At 42.2% G+C, this 17,159-nt stretch overlaps 1 long non-coding RNA gene across 1 annotated transcript; it reads left to right on the forward strand.

The window, feature by feature from the left end:
* The first annotated feature begins 11,702 nt into the window (after positions 1–11,702).
* LOC146990108 (uncharacterized) lies at positions 11,703–15,977 on the forward strand. The gene is made up of 5 exons (XR_015035640.1): positions 11,703–11,960; positions 13,147–13,201; positions 13,605–13,689; positions 13,955–14,047; positions 15,850–15,977. It is a non-coding gene; the product is annotated as an uncharacterized LOC146990108 (long non-coding RNA).
* Positions 15,978–17,159: the final 1,182 nt, after the last annotated feature.

Genomic DNA, 17,159 nt, shown 5'->3' on the forward strand with positions numbered 1-17,159 from the left:
GCACACCGAGGTTGTTGCTGCTGCTGCTGCTGCTAGTTGCGCGCCCAGCTGGAATATCTTGTCAAAATATTCCAGCGTGTCCTTATCCTGCAGCAGCGGTGGTAGTGGCTTTCTGTGTCCTGACCAGCCGGCTGAGTGCGGGACAATGAGCACAGCCAGAGCGTCTTCGAGCGGGGGCACGCCGGGGAAGCAGGGCGAGACGGAGACTCACCGGCTTCGGGGGCAGTGGGGGGGGGGGCAGGGGAAGCCCGACACACTCCGCTGCAGTCGTCATGACTTACGGGAAGTTGAGCTTGATGGAAGCGGCGCCAAACACCGTCGAGCCGTCGGAGAGGGAGAGTTCATCCTCCTCGTCTCGTAGCGGCGGCGAGTCTGCAGCAGAGGCTGAGGCGGGTCTGGGCGGCGAAGCTTCATCAGGCGGCGTGGAGGTGGTGTACGCTGGAGCGGCGTCCTCCTCCTGCCGTCGCTGCTCCAGCCCGGCGGTGGCGCGCTTCCTCCCGAGACGCTCGAAGCAAAGATGTAGGTCTGCCGGGGCGATGATGCCGTTAGGGCAGGCCGGCAGAGGCGTTGTTCCTGAAGCGGCGACTCCATCCTTGGAGCTAGTGTGACAGTGGGCACTCGCCGACGCTGAAGTAAAAAGGAATGAGGGCAGCTGGCGGTGCATCTGCTTATATAGCCCGCTAAGGGCGGGAAAGGTAGGCACGCCATACTGGCCGGCTACGTACATGCAAATTTCAGTGGGCCATCGCGCGTACGCGATTGGAGGAGAGATATACCCATAGAGTCCAGTAGAGGGCGAAGCCTGTGTGAGATATAACTCCCTTTGTAACCACAGACTTATGTGTCTAAATACAGATATCGCTTTGAGGAAAAAATTCAAGTTTCTGACCCTTTCTAACCCTTTCATCCTCTGTGCACCGTCTCAGATCAGCAGCCAATGGTTCTTCTGATGTTTAGCTACTAAGAGCCATCTGGCGTTTGCAGTCTGAGCCCCCAAACTCTGGAAGAATTCACCTGCTGAGATCCGGTCTGCTGAGCCAGTTACTGCATTTAAATGACATCCTCAAACTTTCAGTTACAAAAGTTTTTATTTTTTTGAATTTTTATTAGCATTAAACAGTTTTCACTTACTTGTATTGCTGTTTGTGTTTGCTATGTGAAGCATGTTGTAACTTTGTTAGGAAATGTACCATATGAATAAAGAATATTATTATATTATTGTCTGTCGTCAGGGTTGCAGGCTTTGTTGAGTAATTTCCATCTGGACAAGAGTGGCTGATCGGCCCATTCTGCTGCCTGAACTCTCTGCTTGCCTGCTGCAAGTGCGGCTAAAATGTGTAACAGCTCTGAAAGTGGACAAAGAGGGCAGAGGTAGTCCTTCACATGAATCCTACAGTATACCCAGTTATTATTCAATGATAAGCAGAGTAACAGGATTTATGTGTAAACCCTCACTGGATGAGCTGTGCAGCAGCGCTCGTCCATACGGACGCACGATTGATGTCTTCTTTTATTCCAAATATTGTCTATAGCTCACGTGGCAGAGGTGAGAGGCAGAGTGATAAATATGCATTAGCACTTTCACGGGCTTCTGTGTATCCGTTTCGCTCTCTGTGTGTTTGTGACCCACACAGCAGGTGGCGGGGCGGTTGTGACAATCATCACAGGTAATAAATATTTAAAGCAGAAGTAAGTGATATATTTGTGTTAATATAAGTCTTAAATAGTTATATCTTCCGACAGCAATCACTTACATAGAGTGTTTGGACTGAAACACGGGTCTCTCAGTCCCTCTGCTCTGCTCTGAGCCGAAGAGAAAACATTTATCGTATCCTACAGTTTTTATCAAATGAGGAGAGAGAACGGCATGCAGGGCTGTGTGTGCAGCCAAGGGAAGCCGTCAATGTGGTGACGTAGCGACGAGGACTGTTATGGTGCGTTCAAGGAAACTCGTATTTTTCCGACCTTGAAGTGGTACCAGTTCGATCTGGTACGAGTTCACCGGTCGGAAGTTACGAGTGGCCGTTATAGTGACTTTCACCGGTAAAACAGGTCGGAAAAACACGAGTGGGTTGCCTGAAACGCTACAAAGTCGTAAGTTGTGACTTGAAGCTGTAATTTACGATTTCAAAAGCCTGCCTGGAACGCAGCATTAGCGAAAACGACCGGACCACTTACTTCTGCTTTAAATTGGAAACATTTACTGTGGATAGGAACAGAAGCTATTTGCTTTACAAGCCTGAGTGCACAGCTCAGTGAGCCTATAGTCAGAGTGAGTGTGTGTGTGTGTGTGTGTGTGTGTGTGTGTGTGTGTGTGTGTGTGTGTGTGTGTGTGTGTGAGAGCAGACAGGGAAGCTGTTAAAAAGACAGGCGGATTTAATTATTCCCAGATTTAGACAAACTGAGGCAAAGCTGAGTGAGACCTGCTCCATGCATGTTAACCAAGCTCAAATTGATCTCAGAATTAGATTTCCAGGCAGAGCTGTCTTCCTTCACACTGACCTTGAAAACACCTGCCTCTGTCTGCGAGGGCGAAGACAAACATGAGAGAACGCCTGAGGGAGGGAGGCCGGCAGACAAACATGGGTTGAAATCTCAAACCGGAATCTGTAGCATCAAGCGAATCCCCATGAGCAGTACAACTCTACCATTAAAGGGATAGTTCACTTTTCCTTTTTCTTTTTTTCTTTTACGGTGCATCAACTGTAGTTTATCTGCAGTTTATCTAGCTAGCTCAGTATTCCTCTGCCCAGGCAGGCTGCATGACATGCACAATTGAGGAAGAGCAGCAGAGGATGGACAGGGAGGAAGAAGAATGTCTGCGCACAAGGACGTCAAACGTATCAGTGGAACATATGCGGCAGCAACTCAGTGCATTTCGGCAAAATTCTATTTGTGACCACAGTGAACCATCTTCTGGTGGCTACTTCCAGAAGGATAACTCAGTGGGTGTGTGTGTGTTTTATTTAGCTGTCCACACATCTGTCCCATTCTTGTAGACATATGTCACTGTAACACTTTGACAGAATTCATTCTCAAATTTGGTGCATATATTGACACTGGAGCTGGTATTAGATATTGATGGTCAAACGTCAAAAGGTCAAGCTCTGTGTGACCTCACAAAACACTTTTCAGTTCAATTCAATTCAATTCAATTCAATTCAAACAACTTTATCAATCCCACAAGGGGGAATTGGTTATGAGCAGCAGGTTGACCTGTGCACAGAACAAACATGTCCACACACTATTATTAAGACTTCAAAGGAACTATAACAAAAATTTTAACTCAAATGATGATTCTAGTGATGTGGCCATGATTTCATCCAAACTGAGTGTGATCACACTCTTTTTTATTCATTTTTCATGTCAACATATAGCAAAAAATGAAAATCATTATAATAAAAGACAAAATAAAATAAAAACATACAGACAATAAAAGTGTATTCACAGTTGGCAAGCAATATACTATTGACTGTATATAAAAACAAACAAACAAACAAAATAAATCCAAACAACGACACACGCAAAATGAAATATACAGTATATACACACACATAATTATTAGGGCCGCAACTTTAACGCGTTAATTACGATTAATTAATTACACAAAAAAATGGCGCGTTAAAAAAATTAACGCATTTTAATCGCACTTATTTTGCACCGCGGAACGTTTCTCACTGGATGAGTTTCAGGCGTACTGATTACACTGGAGCACAATCATTTAACAAGCCGCCGACACTGATCACTGCAAGGGAGAGAGGAGGTGAAAAGAGACATCAACACTGTTACCTGTTGTATACTAGCCTCAGCCTGTACCATCGCTAACACACTTACCACCTTGAAAAAAAACAATGTTTTGTTGCTTAAGCTTATGTATTCAGTCATTCAATGGTATACTAAAATCCATGTGAAAAAAAATGCTTCTCACTGTTCTCAGGTCAAATATTTATATGCTTATAAATATGATTAATTAATTACAAAGCCTCTAATTAATTAGATAATTTTTTTTAATCGAGTCCCGGCCCTAATAATTTACATACATATAAAAAACAAAAAAACAACAACAAACAAAATGAAAACCAAGGTGCCATAGGGTCCACAAACAAATCTATAATCACACTCTTCACTGTTTTATCATTTCTTCTTCCCACACACGCACACACAAAATATTTAATATATAAAAAATAAACAGAGAAAATCATTTTTTGCTGAGGACACAAAGGAGCCTCATTCTAATTCAAACACACTGACTGTTTTATCTGTTTGAACGTTGTCTACACTCTTTTGCAGCACAACAGATGTTAAAGCTCTAACTCAACAATAACTCACTTCTTAAACTAATGATGCATGCTGAGATAAATAGATGAAGAGTCCAAAACCAAACAGCCAGTGGAATAAAACTTTTGTGTTTGGCAGGCAACCATATGTTCATTCACACTTTAAATGCAATATGGCCTCAGCTGGAGCTGTGGAAGCGTGCTGTGATTTGAGACCGGCTCACCACACCGCACCAAGCTCTCCACGGGAAAATGACTCAATGATGTTTCTTAATGAAAACTATGAAAACTGGCAACAGGAGAAGTGATTGATTTGCTCACATTGGCTCACCTCTGTTTTCAATTTCACTCAATGAAATCATGGATATGAATGTTTGCACCGGCCTCCCTCTCTTTCTCTCCAACCAAACTGCAGCCAGCAGGAGACAGAATGATGCAATCAGTCAGCGCAGCACATATCACAAATCAATGCATATTCCCCACACGGCAAAACTAATACACAGTTTAGTTCACATTGAGACTTTATACGGAGTTAGGAGAGGCTCACACAGCAAGACAGCAGCTCCTCAAATGTACTGAAGGGAAACAGTGGGGCATGCACCTTATGTGGTGTAAAGTAGTACAATAACCACAAATGAAATTCCCTCTCTATTTGTACTTGGCAACAAGAAGCATTGGTTAAACCCAATGAGAAGATATTGAGGGATACTGATTGTGAGCAGTTTGCTTCATGAGAGGGCTAACTCCTCTGAGCTCGATAGTTTTCCAGGAATCTAAAAGGAGAACATACAATAATTGGTACCATCTGGTGAATTCATTTCCATGAAATGAAAAATCATAGGAGATGCTAATGTGAGGGACAGCTCACTCTTTACAGTAGTGGGTTTAGTCTCCAGATGGAGATCCTACTTCATTCCGATGCCACCAGGCTCATTATGTCATCCAGCACCTTCTCTTCTCCCCTCCCTGAGCTGAGGGAGGTGACGGTGGATTTTAAGTTGAGAAGCTAAAACACCCAACCAGAAGGTCAATCCTGAGGTCTGGCAGTGACATGGGACTATGACTTAATTAGCTCTTTAAAATGTACAACAACTTTTGTTTATGTTGTTATTCTTGTTTTTATTTGTTCCCTAACCACATCTATAAAAGCTATATGACTTTGGTATTTGGATTCAGCCTCAGCGAGACATAAAATGGTTTCATTTGTTTCTGTTGTTGATAAAACTTGTTTGGCGTTTGTGCAGTTCTGTTATCATTTTGTGGCAACTTAGTTTGTGACCAAGGATCTTGTGTTACTTTACCAAACAGACAATTATAATAGATTTTTTTAAAATATATATTTTTTTCCATTTATACGTTCTGCACACTTTAAATGCCAGAATTACAAGGGCAAGATAAACAATTGGTAGAAATGGTCCAATTTTGTAATTTTTTGTTTTTGTTTTTGTTAAATTGAGTAATAAAGAAAGGTCAATAGAAATTTTTTTTCAAATAAGTACAGAGGATATAAGTATTTTTGGTTTGATTCGCATATTTTTTCTTTGGGATTCACAAAGAACAAATCAGGGTACAAGTTCCCAGAGAGAGAATAAGTAGAAAAGGGAAGAAGAGGCTCAGAAAAACTCCCCAGCTCTGAGGAGGTGAAACCTCCTGTGTCTCTTATACAGCTGCAGACCGCGGCCGCTCTGCTTAGATATGGATCTGAAATATCCCCATGAATTTAAGTGTTCCTTCTCCACCGAGGTCCATTTCCTGTGAGCACTCAGAGCCTCTCCACTGTCCACTGTTCTCTCTCAGCCACAAGGACTCATCAGTCTCCCTGATGGCCCACTGCACATGTGCTGATGTAGAATATGTAAATGGAGTAAGTGCACTTAGCACATAAGTAATGAAAACTGAGCAGCATTGTGATTCTGTGTAACCAGAATGTCTGAGGATTCATTAAAATCAGTACTCAGGGATAAAACCATTAAAAACCTTTATATTCCTGTACGTTGTTGTTGGTGAAATATTTTCTTGTGACCTGCGAGTAAACAAGCAACTCTGTTCTCACACTTACCTGGACGGTTTCTCTGCACCTGGACAATTTAAAGAGCACATGAAACAGCCAGCAAAATAAACATCATTCATTAAATGGATTTCCAGTGTGCTTAAAAATGATCAAAGTAACACATGAAACGTAAACATTGAGAAGAAGTTTGAATTTTGCATTTTTTAGCTATAGGGCACAGCCGTCATTGCTGGCAAACACCGCACATTACATGCCGACTTGGCATGGCATCATGCAACAATAACCTCACGAGACCAAGGTGGCCACAGTTTTCAGAGCCAGGCACTGCAGTTGCTCTCCACCGACTGCAAACCTCAGGGCATGATGGGAAACGCCTGGCGGTCGCCTGATCTAACAGCTGATTTGCTCTTAGTTAGGACTACAAACACCATGGGCCGTAGTTTGGTGGCAAAGCGCAGGTGGCGCAAGGTAGCGCAGCCGGTGTAATGCAAGTTTCGACCAGCGCAGCCTAGCGCAAAGTCAGATTGGCAGATTGGTAGATCGCGCTGCGCTGAGATAGGCGTGGCCGCGCAGCAGGGGGAGGCGTCACAGATTCAGCTTGGTGCAGAGGAAGTTTTGTGCAAAAATGTCCTGCCGAGGCTGCGCTGAAAGCTCGCCACCTCAAACCAGGTCTACTCTCAGCGCAGGGCGAAGCGCAGCAGGTGCAGTGGAAGTTTGGCTGCCAGGTGCGCAGTGCACACACGTCACCAATACGTCACAGGCAGGTTTCCACAGCTTCAGGCACATTCAATGCAATAAATAACCACAATACCCATAGGAAAAATGTGTTGCTCATCTGTTGTTCAATCTCGTCTCTTGAGATACATTTGAGCTTCTCATATTCGTATCATTCTGTGATCATTTGTTTCTGAATTATTTCTCCTAAGGGTCCCTTAGGAGCAAGAGATAAGCTAAGAAGAGACAAGACACCAGTAAGACAAAGGAGGTTGAATTGAGAAAACAATTTGAGCAATACTTGAGAATTGGGATAAACAGATGAGATCTCATAATCGTATACCCCTGTTCTCAATTATGTCTTGGTTATTTGAATGAGAATTGGCGAGAATAACATGAGATGAATCTGAGACTTTTATGAGACAAATCTGAGAAGTATGAGCCTTAAAAGAGATCTTATCATTGTCTGTCCTATGTCTCTTCCATGTCTTAATTATTTCTCTTAAATGTCTTTCTTAAGCTATATATGAGAATGATATCTGAGCTATATTTGAGAAATACGAGAACAAATTGAGAATGTAATTTAAAGATGAATAAACTTTAGTAATTAGAAATAACTGTAAAAACAATTCTTAATATTGAAAAGTTGAAAACTTTATTTGTGTGACACCATTACTACGTACAACACTTCCAGATTGTAAAAAAAAAACAAAGCAAAAACACACTGACCAGCACTGCTGTGGTACGTGGAACAACAATGTACGGTGGCCTGGAGGTGCAAACCAACATTACAAAATCTGAAACACTTTTACAAAGCTTGAGACAAATTTACAATTTAGAAAACATTTTTACATATCATAAAACAAAATTACATTACCATAACACCGGTTGGCTGCTTCTGTTATCACCTCTGGTTCAACCCCAGAGTTGGTGCATTCCCTTTCCAGTTGCACATTTATCTGTGTTTGTAAAAATGTTTAGTTTCTTGTTAATTTGTTTTCTGAAATGTAAATTTGTTTCAGGATATGTAAAAATGTTTTCTAAAATGTAAATTTGTCTCAAGCTTTGTAAAAGTGTTTCAGATTTTGTTATATTGATTTGCACCTCCAGGCCACCGTAAAAGGACCTGAGAACCTACTACTACTACTACTAACAACTCGCATACTACCAGACCTCAAAATGAACTTGGCATTTACTGGTCCATGAAAATGAATGAGAAAAATTAAAAAATAAAAATAAAAAAAAAGGTGAGAGAGAAAGCAGTCCACATAGGGCAGGCTATACCAGTGGCCTACTCTTTGGAGCCTGCTCTGGCCCTACATTTGTTCACAAAGGCTTTCTTGAGCTTGGCCTCCTCAATTGGTTCCCAGTCCGGTAGAGTTGCACATCTCAGGTCATAAGCTGTAAGACAAGAGCATAAAATCTGTCGTGAGTAATTTGACGAAAAGACTTACCACATAGACCATACACAACTGCACTTCAGGTTAAAAGGAAATAACACCGTGAGATGTCCATTTCAGTTCAGAGAATTGCAAATCAGCAAGTAAGATTTTGGGGCCAATCATAAATATAAATGTAAACAACAGTGTTATCCTTAAAAGTGCTGTAAGTGATACTGGATAACACTTAATTTCTGATATTAAACTTCTATTCTGATAGTTCAGTCAGACAACTCTGAAATAAGAACAAATCATTTATAAGCATGCATTGCAAGCTGAAGCACAGCATAGGTATCCTTGAGCATGGCTGCAGCAGGTTTAGTGTCAGGCTCTGACTCAGAAATTTGTTCCCTGAATGATCTGCTTTGCAAGACATTACAGGGAATGAAGCAGAATGAAGCATAGAGACAGAGCCCACAGGTGGATGCTGGGGAGGTGGTGGGTTTGCAAAACCTCATGTGCGGCAGCAGTGAGATGTATGCAGAAGCAGCAGCAGCAGGAGCAGAGTGTATGCAGAAAATAGCAACGGCAGCAGCAGCATAGCCAGGGATGAGCAGGTAAACTGGGGGGTTTAAATAGCCCGCCCTATTTGGATGAGGAGAGCATGTGACTGATCAGCTGATCAGGATGGGCGCAGCTTGAGTTGTCTGCCTGAACTAGTTCGCAGACTTTGCATCATTAATCATTGCTACACTGTCCTAATTGGATATAATCATTATTCCCACTATCCTGGCCTAAAAACACAGAGCCTTTTTTGAAAAAACTTACTTAGGATTCAAAAAGTGCATGGAACAGACGCATGCATGCGTGATTCATGGCAGCAAGGCGGAATGATGAGACGAACATGCTTCTCCCAGGAAACAGCTCCTGCTGGCCTGATGATGAAGATGGGCTGTCACGATGTCACTCTCCAATTAAGTCGCAAAGAGTCTGAAGCTCTCTGACCTGGCCTCGATCTGAAAGGGAGAAATAGTACAAACAATACAGGAGTGAGAAAATACCAAGCTACTCAGCTTTAATGGCAGGCAAGTTCATTTTTGAACATAATTAAAACATGCCTAGATAACCTTGCACATGCTACAACACCACAAGAAAAAAAAATTAGTGAGTAGCTTGTTCGTGTGGTGTGTCATGTCTTTCTACATGGCCTGAAGAATGCCTATGTGAGGCCAAACATGTAGGCATGTTTTAATATGTCCTAAGACTAAGTAGCCCACCATTAACTAGTGTGTCCCCTACAAAGGCTTTACTTGGGTGGCCCGCCCAAGAAGACCCACCTACGGAGCAAATAGATTTGCTGCTGCTAGGGGGCAGCTAGATTTATAGGCTACTAGTTCAGATTAATTTGATCACCTTTAGCCGATTTATAAACTTTACCTTATCATTAAAATCTCACAATAATAATTCATATAATGAATTGTTGTGCTGTTAAATTATGTTCATACTATAATTTAATTGCTATTATTGCTTTTAATTATTAAGTGTTATTATTAGATTAATTTAAATAGGTGAATGTAAACGATTCTGACCATTAAGCAAAAATAATGACAAAAATAATAGCAAATAATCTTCATCAGGGCCCATGAGTCATTCACATACTATTTGGATAACAAAGTTATCTTACTGCTGTTTTTTTGGTTATGAACTTCACCAAATCTGATAGGATAATGATTAAAAGTTTTGAACATGTGGGCCCAGGCGATTATGTAATAATTATGACAAACCTACCCATAAGGTGGTGGTCCAGCTGTGTTGCATGTCCCCCGTCAGGTGATGGATTCAGCGATGGAATTTTCTCGCCATGCTTAGAGACTGGGCTCTCATCTATTATAATGGTGTCAGACCCTGACGTTGAGTCTGATGGCTCATCACCTTTTAACATATTTATTTTGTGTGGAGTTGGGTGGCCTTTTGGCAGCTTAGCCAGATCCTGCAAGAGAGAGAGAGAGAATGAAAAAATCAAATCGTGACCCTAATTTTTTAAAATCAAAAGTCAAATCAAATCATGGGTTTCAAGAATTGCCACACCCTAGAATTTCACAGTCAAAGAAACTGAATAAATAAATGAACATCTGGTAACATGTAATCAATATTTCAATTAGAGATTTCACAAGTGTAACTTACTCAGTGGCTCTCAAACTGTTTTAATTTCAAGGACCCCCAGTTTGATATGCAATGTAGAACCTAATTAGAAAATATTTTTTGCCAGAGACCCCCATAAAAGATTTAATAGTGGGCATTTATTTAAAATAGCTAGATCTGCAAGTTCTCAGTAGGTTTGTGAACTTGTAGATCGGCTATTTCTCAGACTAGGACTAACTTACAGTAATTCACACCCGCGAAATCACACAAAAGAGAAAAAAAAAAAGTAATAAACACACATCGACACTTCTGCTAGCGCTAACGAGCTACTAAGGAGCAACTCTAACAGCACTAGTAGCGCGGACACTACTAGGAGAGGACGCCAGAGCCGTGACACAGTGCATCTACAGCCGATCCGCCGGCTCGTTAACGGGTCGTTAGCGCCGGCCGCACTAACGATTCCCATCCAGACAGCTGTTAGCAACCGTTAGCCGCAGCAGAGCAGCTAGAGTGCCTAGCAACCGTTAGCGGCAGGCAGCAGCCGGTGCTGATTGGTCGGGGAGCTGGTGGCCGGTGACGAAAGCGGCCACCAAACCGTCATCTGCCTCCATCTCAGCCAATAGAAAAATTCGATTGTGGTTTGAAATAAATATGATAAAAAATAAAATAAAAAAGCCGTGTTTCAACCTTGGAGCTTGGAGTTAACGTTAGCCGTTAGCCGTTAGCTTATCTGCCATTGTATCTTACTGCAGCTAGCTTAGCTAAGCTTAGCTAGCCATTACCACCGTTACAGTTCGGAGTTTCTTTGTCAATTACTTGTTGGACAGACGCCTAATTACCTAATCCCCACCTTCCAGCGGACCGCTCCGTCGCCACAACTGTTAATTTTTCACCTCATGAGAATGTCAAAAATAATTTCATTCTTACCTCTTCGAGTCTCGGCGTGGCTGGGGAAAAACGTTGTGCAGCAGCAGCAGCAGCGCAGCGACCAACAGACACTCCTCTCTGTCCCACCTGTGCCCCCCCCTCCCCCGTAGTTAACGGTCACGTCTGTAATGTTCCCGCCGTGCAACGGTTCAGCTGCTGCTTCTTCCTCTTTTTGTTTTTCGGCGGTTGTGCAGTGCACTACCGCCCCCTTCTGGTCTGGAGGATAGAGATAAACTGACCCACACAGCAGGAGACTCCGACGCGGATCCGCATTCAAGTCACCAAACCCGCGTGACTGTCACATTCGTTTGGCCGCCGCCTAGAGGATCAGCCCCGCCTCCAGGCAGAGCCGTTATTCTACCGTCAAACAGCGGATCCCGAACGGACCCGTGTCGGACGTGTGGACACGGACGCGCCTTTACTGTAACGGTCGACCACAGTAGTCCACACCGAGCCGAGACTAGAGGAGTCATCTTTCTTTGCTGGGACACGGTTGTGCTGAAGCCTCTAGTAAGTTTATTGATTTATTGATGTATTGCGACATTCACAGTAAACATTGGCCTTTGTGTTTTTAATCGTCATGTATATTAATGCTTGTAATGACGTTGTTTGATATTAGCACTGTTAGAACTTTTGTAGTTTTGTGCAACAGGCTAGGTTAGCTTCTAGCTGAGATGTGATGATGCACGTCTGTAGCTATTTTGTTTTAAAATGGGATAGCAATTTCGGGAGAATATGTTGTGGTTGTGTGACTAAAAAAACACACATTGTTGTTTGGTAACGTTATGGTTATCTGTTTTAATGTATCGCAGCTGTTATGCTGTGTAACGTTAGCCTATGCTAGCGGTAACTTATGTAACTTAACTGCTATTTCTCCGACCTCGACCTCCCATTTCCTCGATTTAAGTAGGCTATGCCCGGTGTTCCGACACCCAGTAATTACGAGTCGCCCTCTTCATACACATTACGGTGTTTTTTTTTTTTTTTTAATAATTATTTTCTTTTCTTTAAAACTAACTAGCCGTTAGCGGCTAGTTAGCCGCTAACGGCTAGTTAGCCGCTCGGCTTTTATTTAAAAAATAAAAAACACCGTAATGTTTATGAAGAGGGCAACCAACTCCAACGGTACGGAGTTTAGAATGACTTTTTTAAGCCTCTCTTTGCTCCTCATGTCTTAATTCTCCGTGACTTTTCGCTAGCCGAGCGGCTAACGGTGCTGTTGTACATATACAGTACAACAGCACTCCCTCTGCCTTTATTCATCCCACGACGGGGAAATTCACAAGTTACAGCAGCAGTACAAACACACTCACACATGCCATGCACACTGGCAATATTAATGTTTAAGCTTGTCAGTGCTTTATGATGATTAATATATGCTGAGAAACAAGATAAAATTGTAAATCAAGCAGGAAAGACCAATAATTTGTGTTTAATGAATCAAATATAATCAGATATTGTTTTGGTCATAAATAGGCTATGTTTAATTCGCTGGGGAGGAGGGGCGGGCACACAGCTTTTCTTTTTTTTTTTTTTTAACTTTTTTTTTTAAATAATGAGGGCTGTCATTTTTGCTAAGCTTAAGTCAACTAAAGTTAGCTATTTTGTGTCTTCTATGTCCTGCCTTGAGTTTATGTTGTCTACACACCCACATACTTGACTTTTTTTCAACATTTTTTCTATTTTTACTGTGTAGATAATCCTCCAGCTAGGCCAATATTTGACATGTCTCTGGGTGCTGCTGTGTAGTGGTGAGTATTACTACTATTCAATTGCTTTTGTTGGTTTTAGGGATGCACATTTTGAATTTTTTTTCTGACTGATGATAACCAACGCTTGTTAACCGATATGATTACAATGCTCTCGGGGGCGATCACTTTTTCTCTTTTGCGCAGCTCTGTTGTAACAGGTGATGCAGATCGATGTCCCTGTAGGCTACATTTGTTGTCTGACCTTCTTTTATGATGTTATTCCTTTTTTAATATTGTGAGTAAAGATAATTACTGCAAGTCCTATTGCCTTTAAGATTCTAATGTTCATTTTTTTTGTTGAAACTATTTTGGAGAGATATGTCTAATAATCAGTCTTCATTACAACACAAAATAATATGGCACCACAAACTAAACCAATTTCCATTTGTCTTTCTTTCTCTAGTGAATGTGGCAGTGTAAAGGGTGTTCAGTTGCTGTGCAATATTTGACATGTCTCAGGGTGCTGTGTCAAAGGCTCTGCAGTAGTGGTGAGTATTAGTACTAAATCATTTGTTGTTTTCTGAGTTTATTGTTTTTTTTCATTTATGTATATTATTTTTAAACAATTACTCAGTAATGAAAAAGAAATAGGGGGCATCATTGCACCAATGGATGAAGTAAATATATTCTCTGGGTTGGGGGTGTAACAACTGATTGTCTTCAAGACAAAAATGCCTTTTACCAGGACAAATGAGAATTTTCACAGACATGAACTCAAACAACACAACTTGTGCCTCTGCTTTTCTGCCGTAGGATGACGACGTGGATCTGGGAAGAGAATGCGTCCTAAAGACCCTCTGCGTTTACCTGAATGAGGACCCGGAGAATCTATTGAGAGAGTATGTGGTAAGTAGCTATTACTTAGGTTTAGTATGTTGAGATGTTATCTTTCGTATTTTATATAAACTTTAAAACATCTACTCATTGTAATTACTTTACAGTCAGCTAAGTTGTAGGATAATATGGTAGTGATCTTAATATCAAAGTGTGTGTTTATTTTTCATTAAAGGGATAGTTCGGGTCTTTTGATATCTATCTACTTGTTTTAGCACAGAGCTAAAGGGAGAGCTTTATGAACCTGATGTGATGCTGAACCTCATCAGATGGAGTTCCATAGACTGTAGGAAAGAGGTTAGAGCAGAGAAGAGTGATCGTTGCAGCGCAGTCCATGGTGGAAGATCAGACCAACAAATATAGAGACAGACAGCGTGCATCACCTCCAAGGATGGTGCTGCTGGAAAAAAAAAAAAGAACAGCACTCCTCTGCAGCCAGCTGACGTGTAGCTCACCTGCAGCTGTCAGAGGATCCTCGCTCTTTCTTTAGCCTGGCGTTTGGATGCACTTTGTTCAACATGTGAAGATCTAACCACCATCTGACCACCGGTCAGCTGAGCCAGCTAACAGAGTGGACGTGGCTGGTGTGTAGGCTCGCTATTTTATAACGGCAAGAAAAAATAATCGTCCTGATAGTGTGTACATTTGTCGGGCTGATCTTCCATCACAGACTGCGCTGCATTACTGATCATCACCCGGTCACCCTGTCTGTCACAGCTGCAGCTGTGGTCTAACTTCAGCTTGTTGCTTCCCTGTCCCTCCTCTCTGTGTCTGCCCGTTCTAACTCCATCTGATGAGGTTCAGCATCACATCAGGTTCATAAAGGTCTCCCCTTGGCTCTGTGCTAAAACAAGGGATGGCTTCATCACTTGTGTCATAATCAGATATGTTTACGTGAACTATCCGAGTAATAAACTCCATGAAACAGCTGATGGAAATGCGCACAGCCGTCTACAGGCGGCAGCGCGCAGTGATACGGAGGGAGAGAAAATAGCAGCAAGCGATTGTGAGGTCAGACTTTTTTGTGGACAACGGTTTTGTGATGCAAATGTATCACTCTTTTGAACGCATATTGTTTTGAGAAGTAAAACGCTTTATTTTTGTGACCCCAGCCAACTAACCGGACTACATTCGTCAGCACCGCAAACTCTCAAAGTGTGAGAGAGAGAATTAAACATAGCCTATTTATTATCAGTTACTATGACCAAAACAATATTTGATTCGTTAAACATAAATTGGTCTTCCCTGTAGGATTTGTTTTATTTACAATCTTATTTCTCAGCATATAGGCCTATTAATTATCATGACAACATAAAGCACTGACGAATAAGCCTAAACATTGATACAGGACTCTGTAACACAACTCATCACACATTCATGCTCTCCCTGTGTGATCATCTAGGAAGCAGACAGTCTGAGGTTGAAGTTTAGGTTTTCAGCTCCGCCGCACGTAGCGTTTTTTTTTTTTTTTTTTTTAGGAGCTCCGGTATATTGCGGCTTTATGCGGGAGGACACGTGATAAACTACAGCTGATCCAATGTATTTATCTGAGCTTGGTCACCGTGAGAGGCACCGGTCGCTTTTAGCTGCGTTCATATGCTACACCTGACGCTGTGCAGCACACCTGACGCAGGACAGGGCATTTTGACAGGTCTGCGCTCACATCAGCTGTGTTTATTTACCCTCACCCTGTCACATAAGCGATCAGCTGTTTTTTTTTTTTTTTTTTAACGTTTGATGTCTTTTTTTCTTTTTGCTCGAAATTAAACATGGTATGACCTTGACTCCCTATATATCTGTCTGTTTGATTACAGGTGCTGTAAGAAAAAATATAGTGACAGGTCAGCCACAGATGACGAGGTGACCAAACACGCCATCCACCTTGCGGCAGATTGTGCAGCGAGGAGACGTGTCCCGCCTCCATCCACGCGAGAACCCCAGTAGCATGTACTTTAAAAGAATAAACAATATTTGTATTGAACTTTTTGTCGTTCACCAGTTATTCATTTTCTGATATTTTAGCTTCACATTTCATTGAAGTTGTAGCCTCATTTTGTACAGTAAATTGATGTCTTGACTTGAACCTTTTCTGTATATTGACAATAGTGTTGGGTTAAAAATGCAAGGCAATGCAGATTTAAGCTTGGTGTAGAAGTTTAGGCTAGGCATAGTTATAGTTTTAGTTTAAGCTATTTTATGGAGATTTTAAAAATGATGAACGGGTCCAAAACGGACCCGGGCCAGAGGTTTTTTTTGCGTCCGTTGCGGATCCGCGGTGGATTTGCGGGTCCCGAACGGACCCGGGCCAGAGGTATTTTATAAGTCCGTTGCGGGTCCCAAACGGACCCGGGCCAGAGGGTTATTATGAGTCCGTTGCGGATCCGCGGCGGATTTGCGGGCCCCGAACGGACCCGCCGCGGAGGTATGATTTAAATCGCGGATGCGGACCGGATGCAGCGCGGATCCAGGACGGGTCCGCGATCCGCCTTCGTAGCGGATCCGTCACGGAGTGCAAGTGGACTCCGATACGGGTCCGTTTCGCGGGTCCGTTCCGGAAGCCGCGCTACATCCGCGGCGGGTCCGCGGCGGACTCCTTTTGCTATGTGGGGAGACATGATTGAGGTATAATATTAAATAATGTCTCATGTTGAGACTAATTTGAGAGCTTGCACTACTCTCTTTGCTGAAACACTAGAAAAGAGACAACTGTAAGAGAATCTGAGAACTCAAACAGTGAGCAGTGAGAGACAGAATTCTCACTGAGACATAACTGAGGTCAAATTGAGACATATTTGAAAGCGGCACAGCATGTCTCATTTTTCTCTTAGTTGAGATCAGGAAAAGAGACAGCTGTGAGAGAATTTAGAGAACTTGCACAGTGCTCACTGTGAGACTAATTCTCAGGAGAGACATTTGAGAAGAATGAGAAAACCACTTTTGTCTTGATTAGTGCTCATTTATATCTAGGAGATGTAAATGTGACATAAAGGAGATCTCATCTTCGATTTTGCTTTGCTATGGGTAACCACTATTTAATGCAACTAATGGAATCAGCAGGTACATTATATTAGATTATTTATATCTATTTGGATTGTACCGTTGCATCTGATGACAGATCAAAGGC

Source organism: Trachurus japonicus, chromosome 3 (assembly GCF_045865225.1).
Source record: "Trachurus japonicus isolate A0001 chromosome 3, Traja_1.0".
NCBI classification, from domain to species: domain Eukaryota; kingdom Metazoa; phylum Chordata; class Actinopteri; order Carangiformes; family Carangidae; genus Trachurus; species Trachurus japonicus.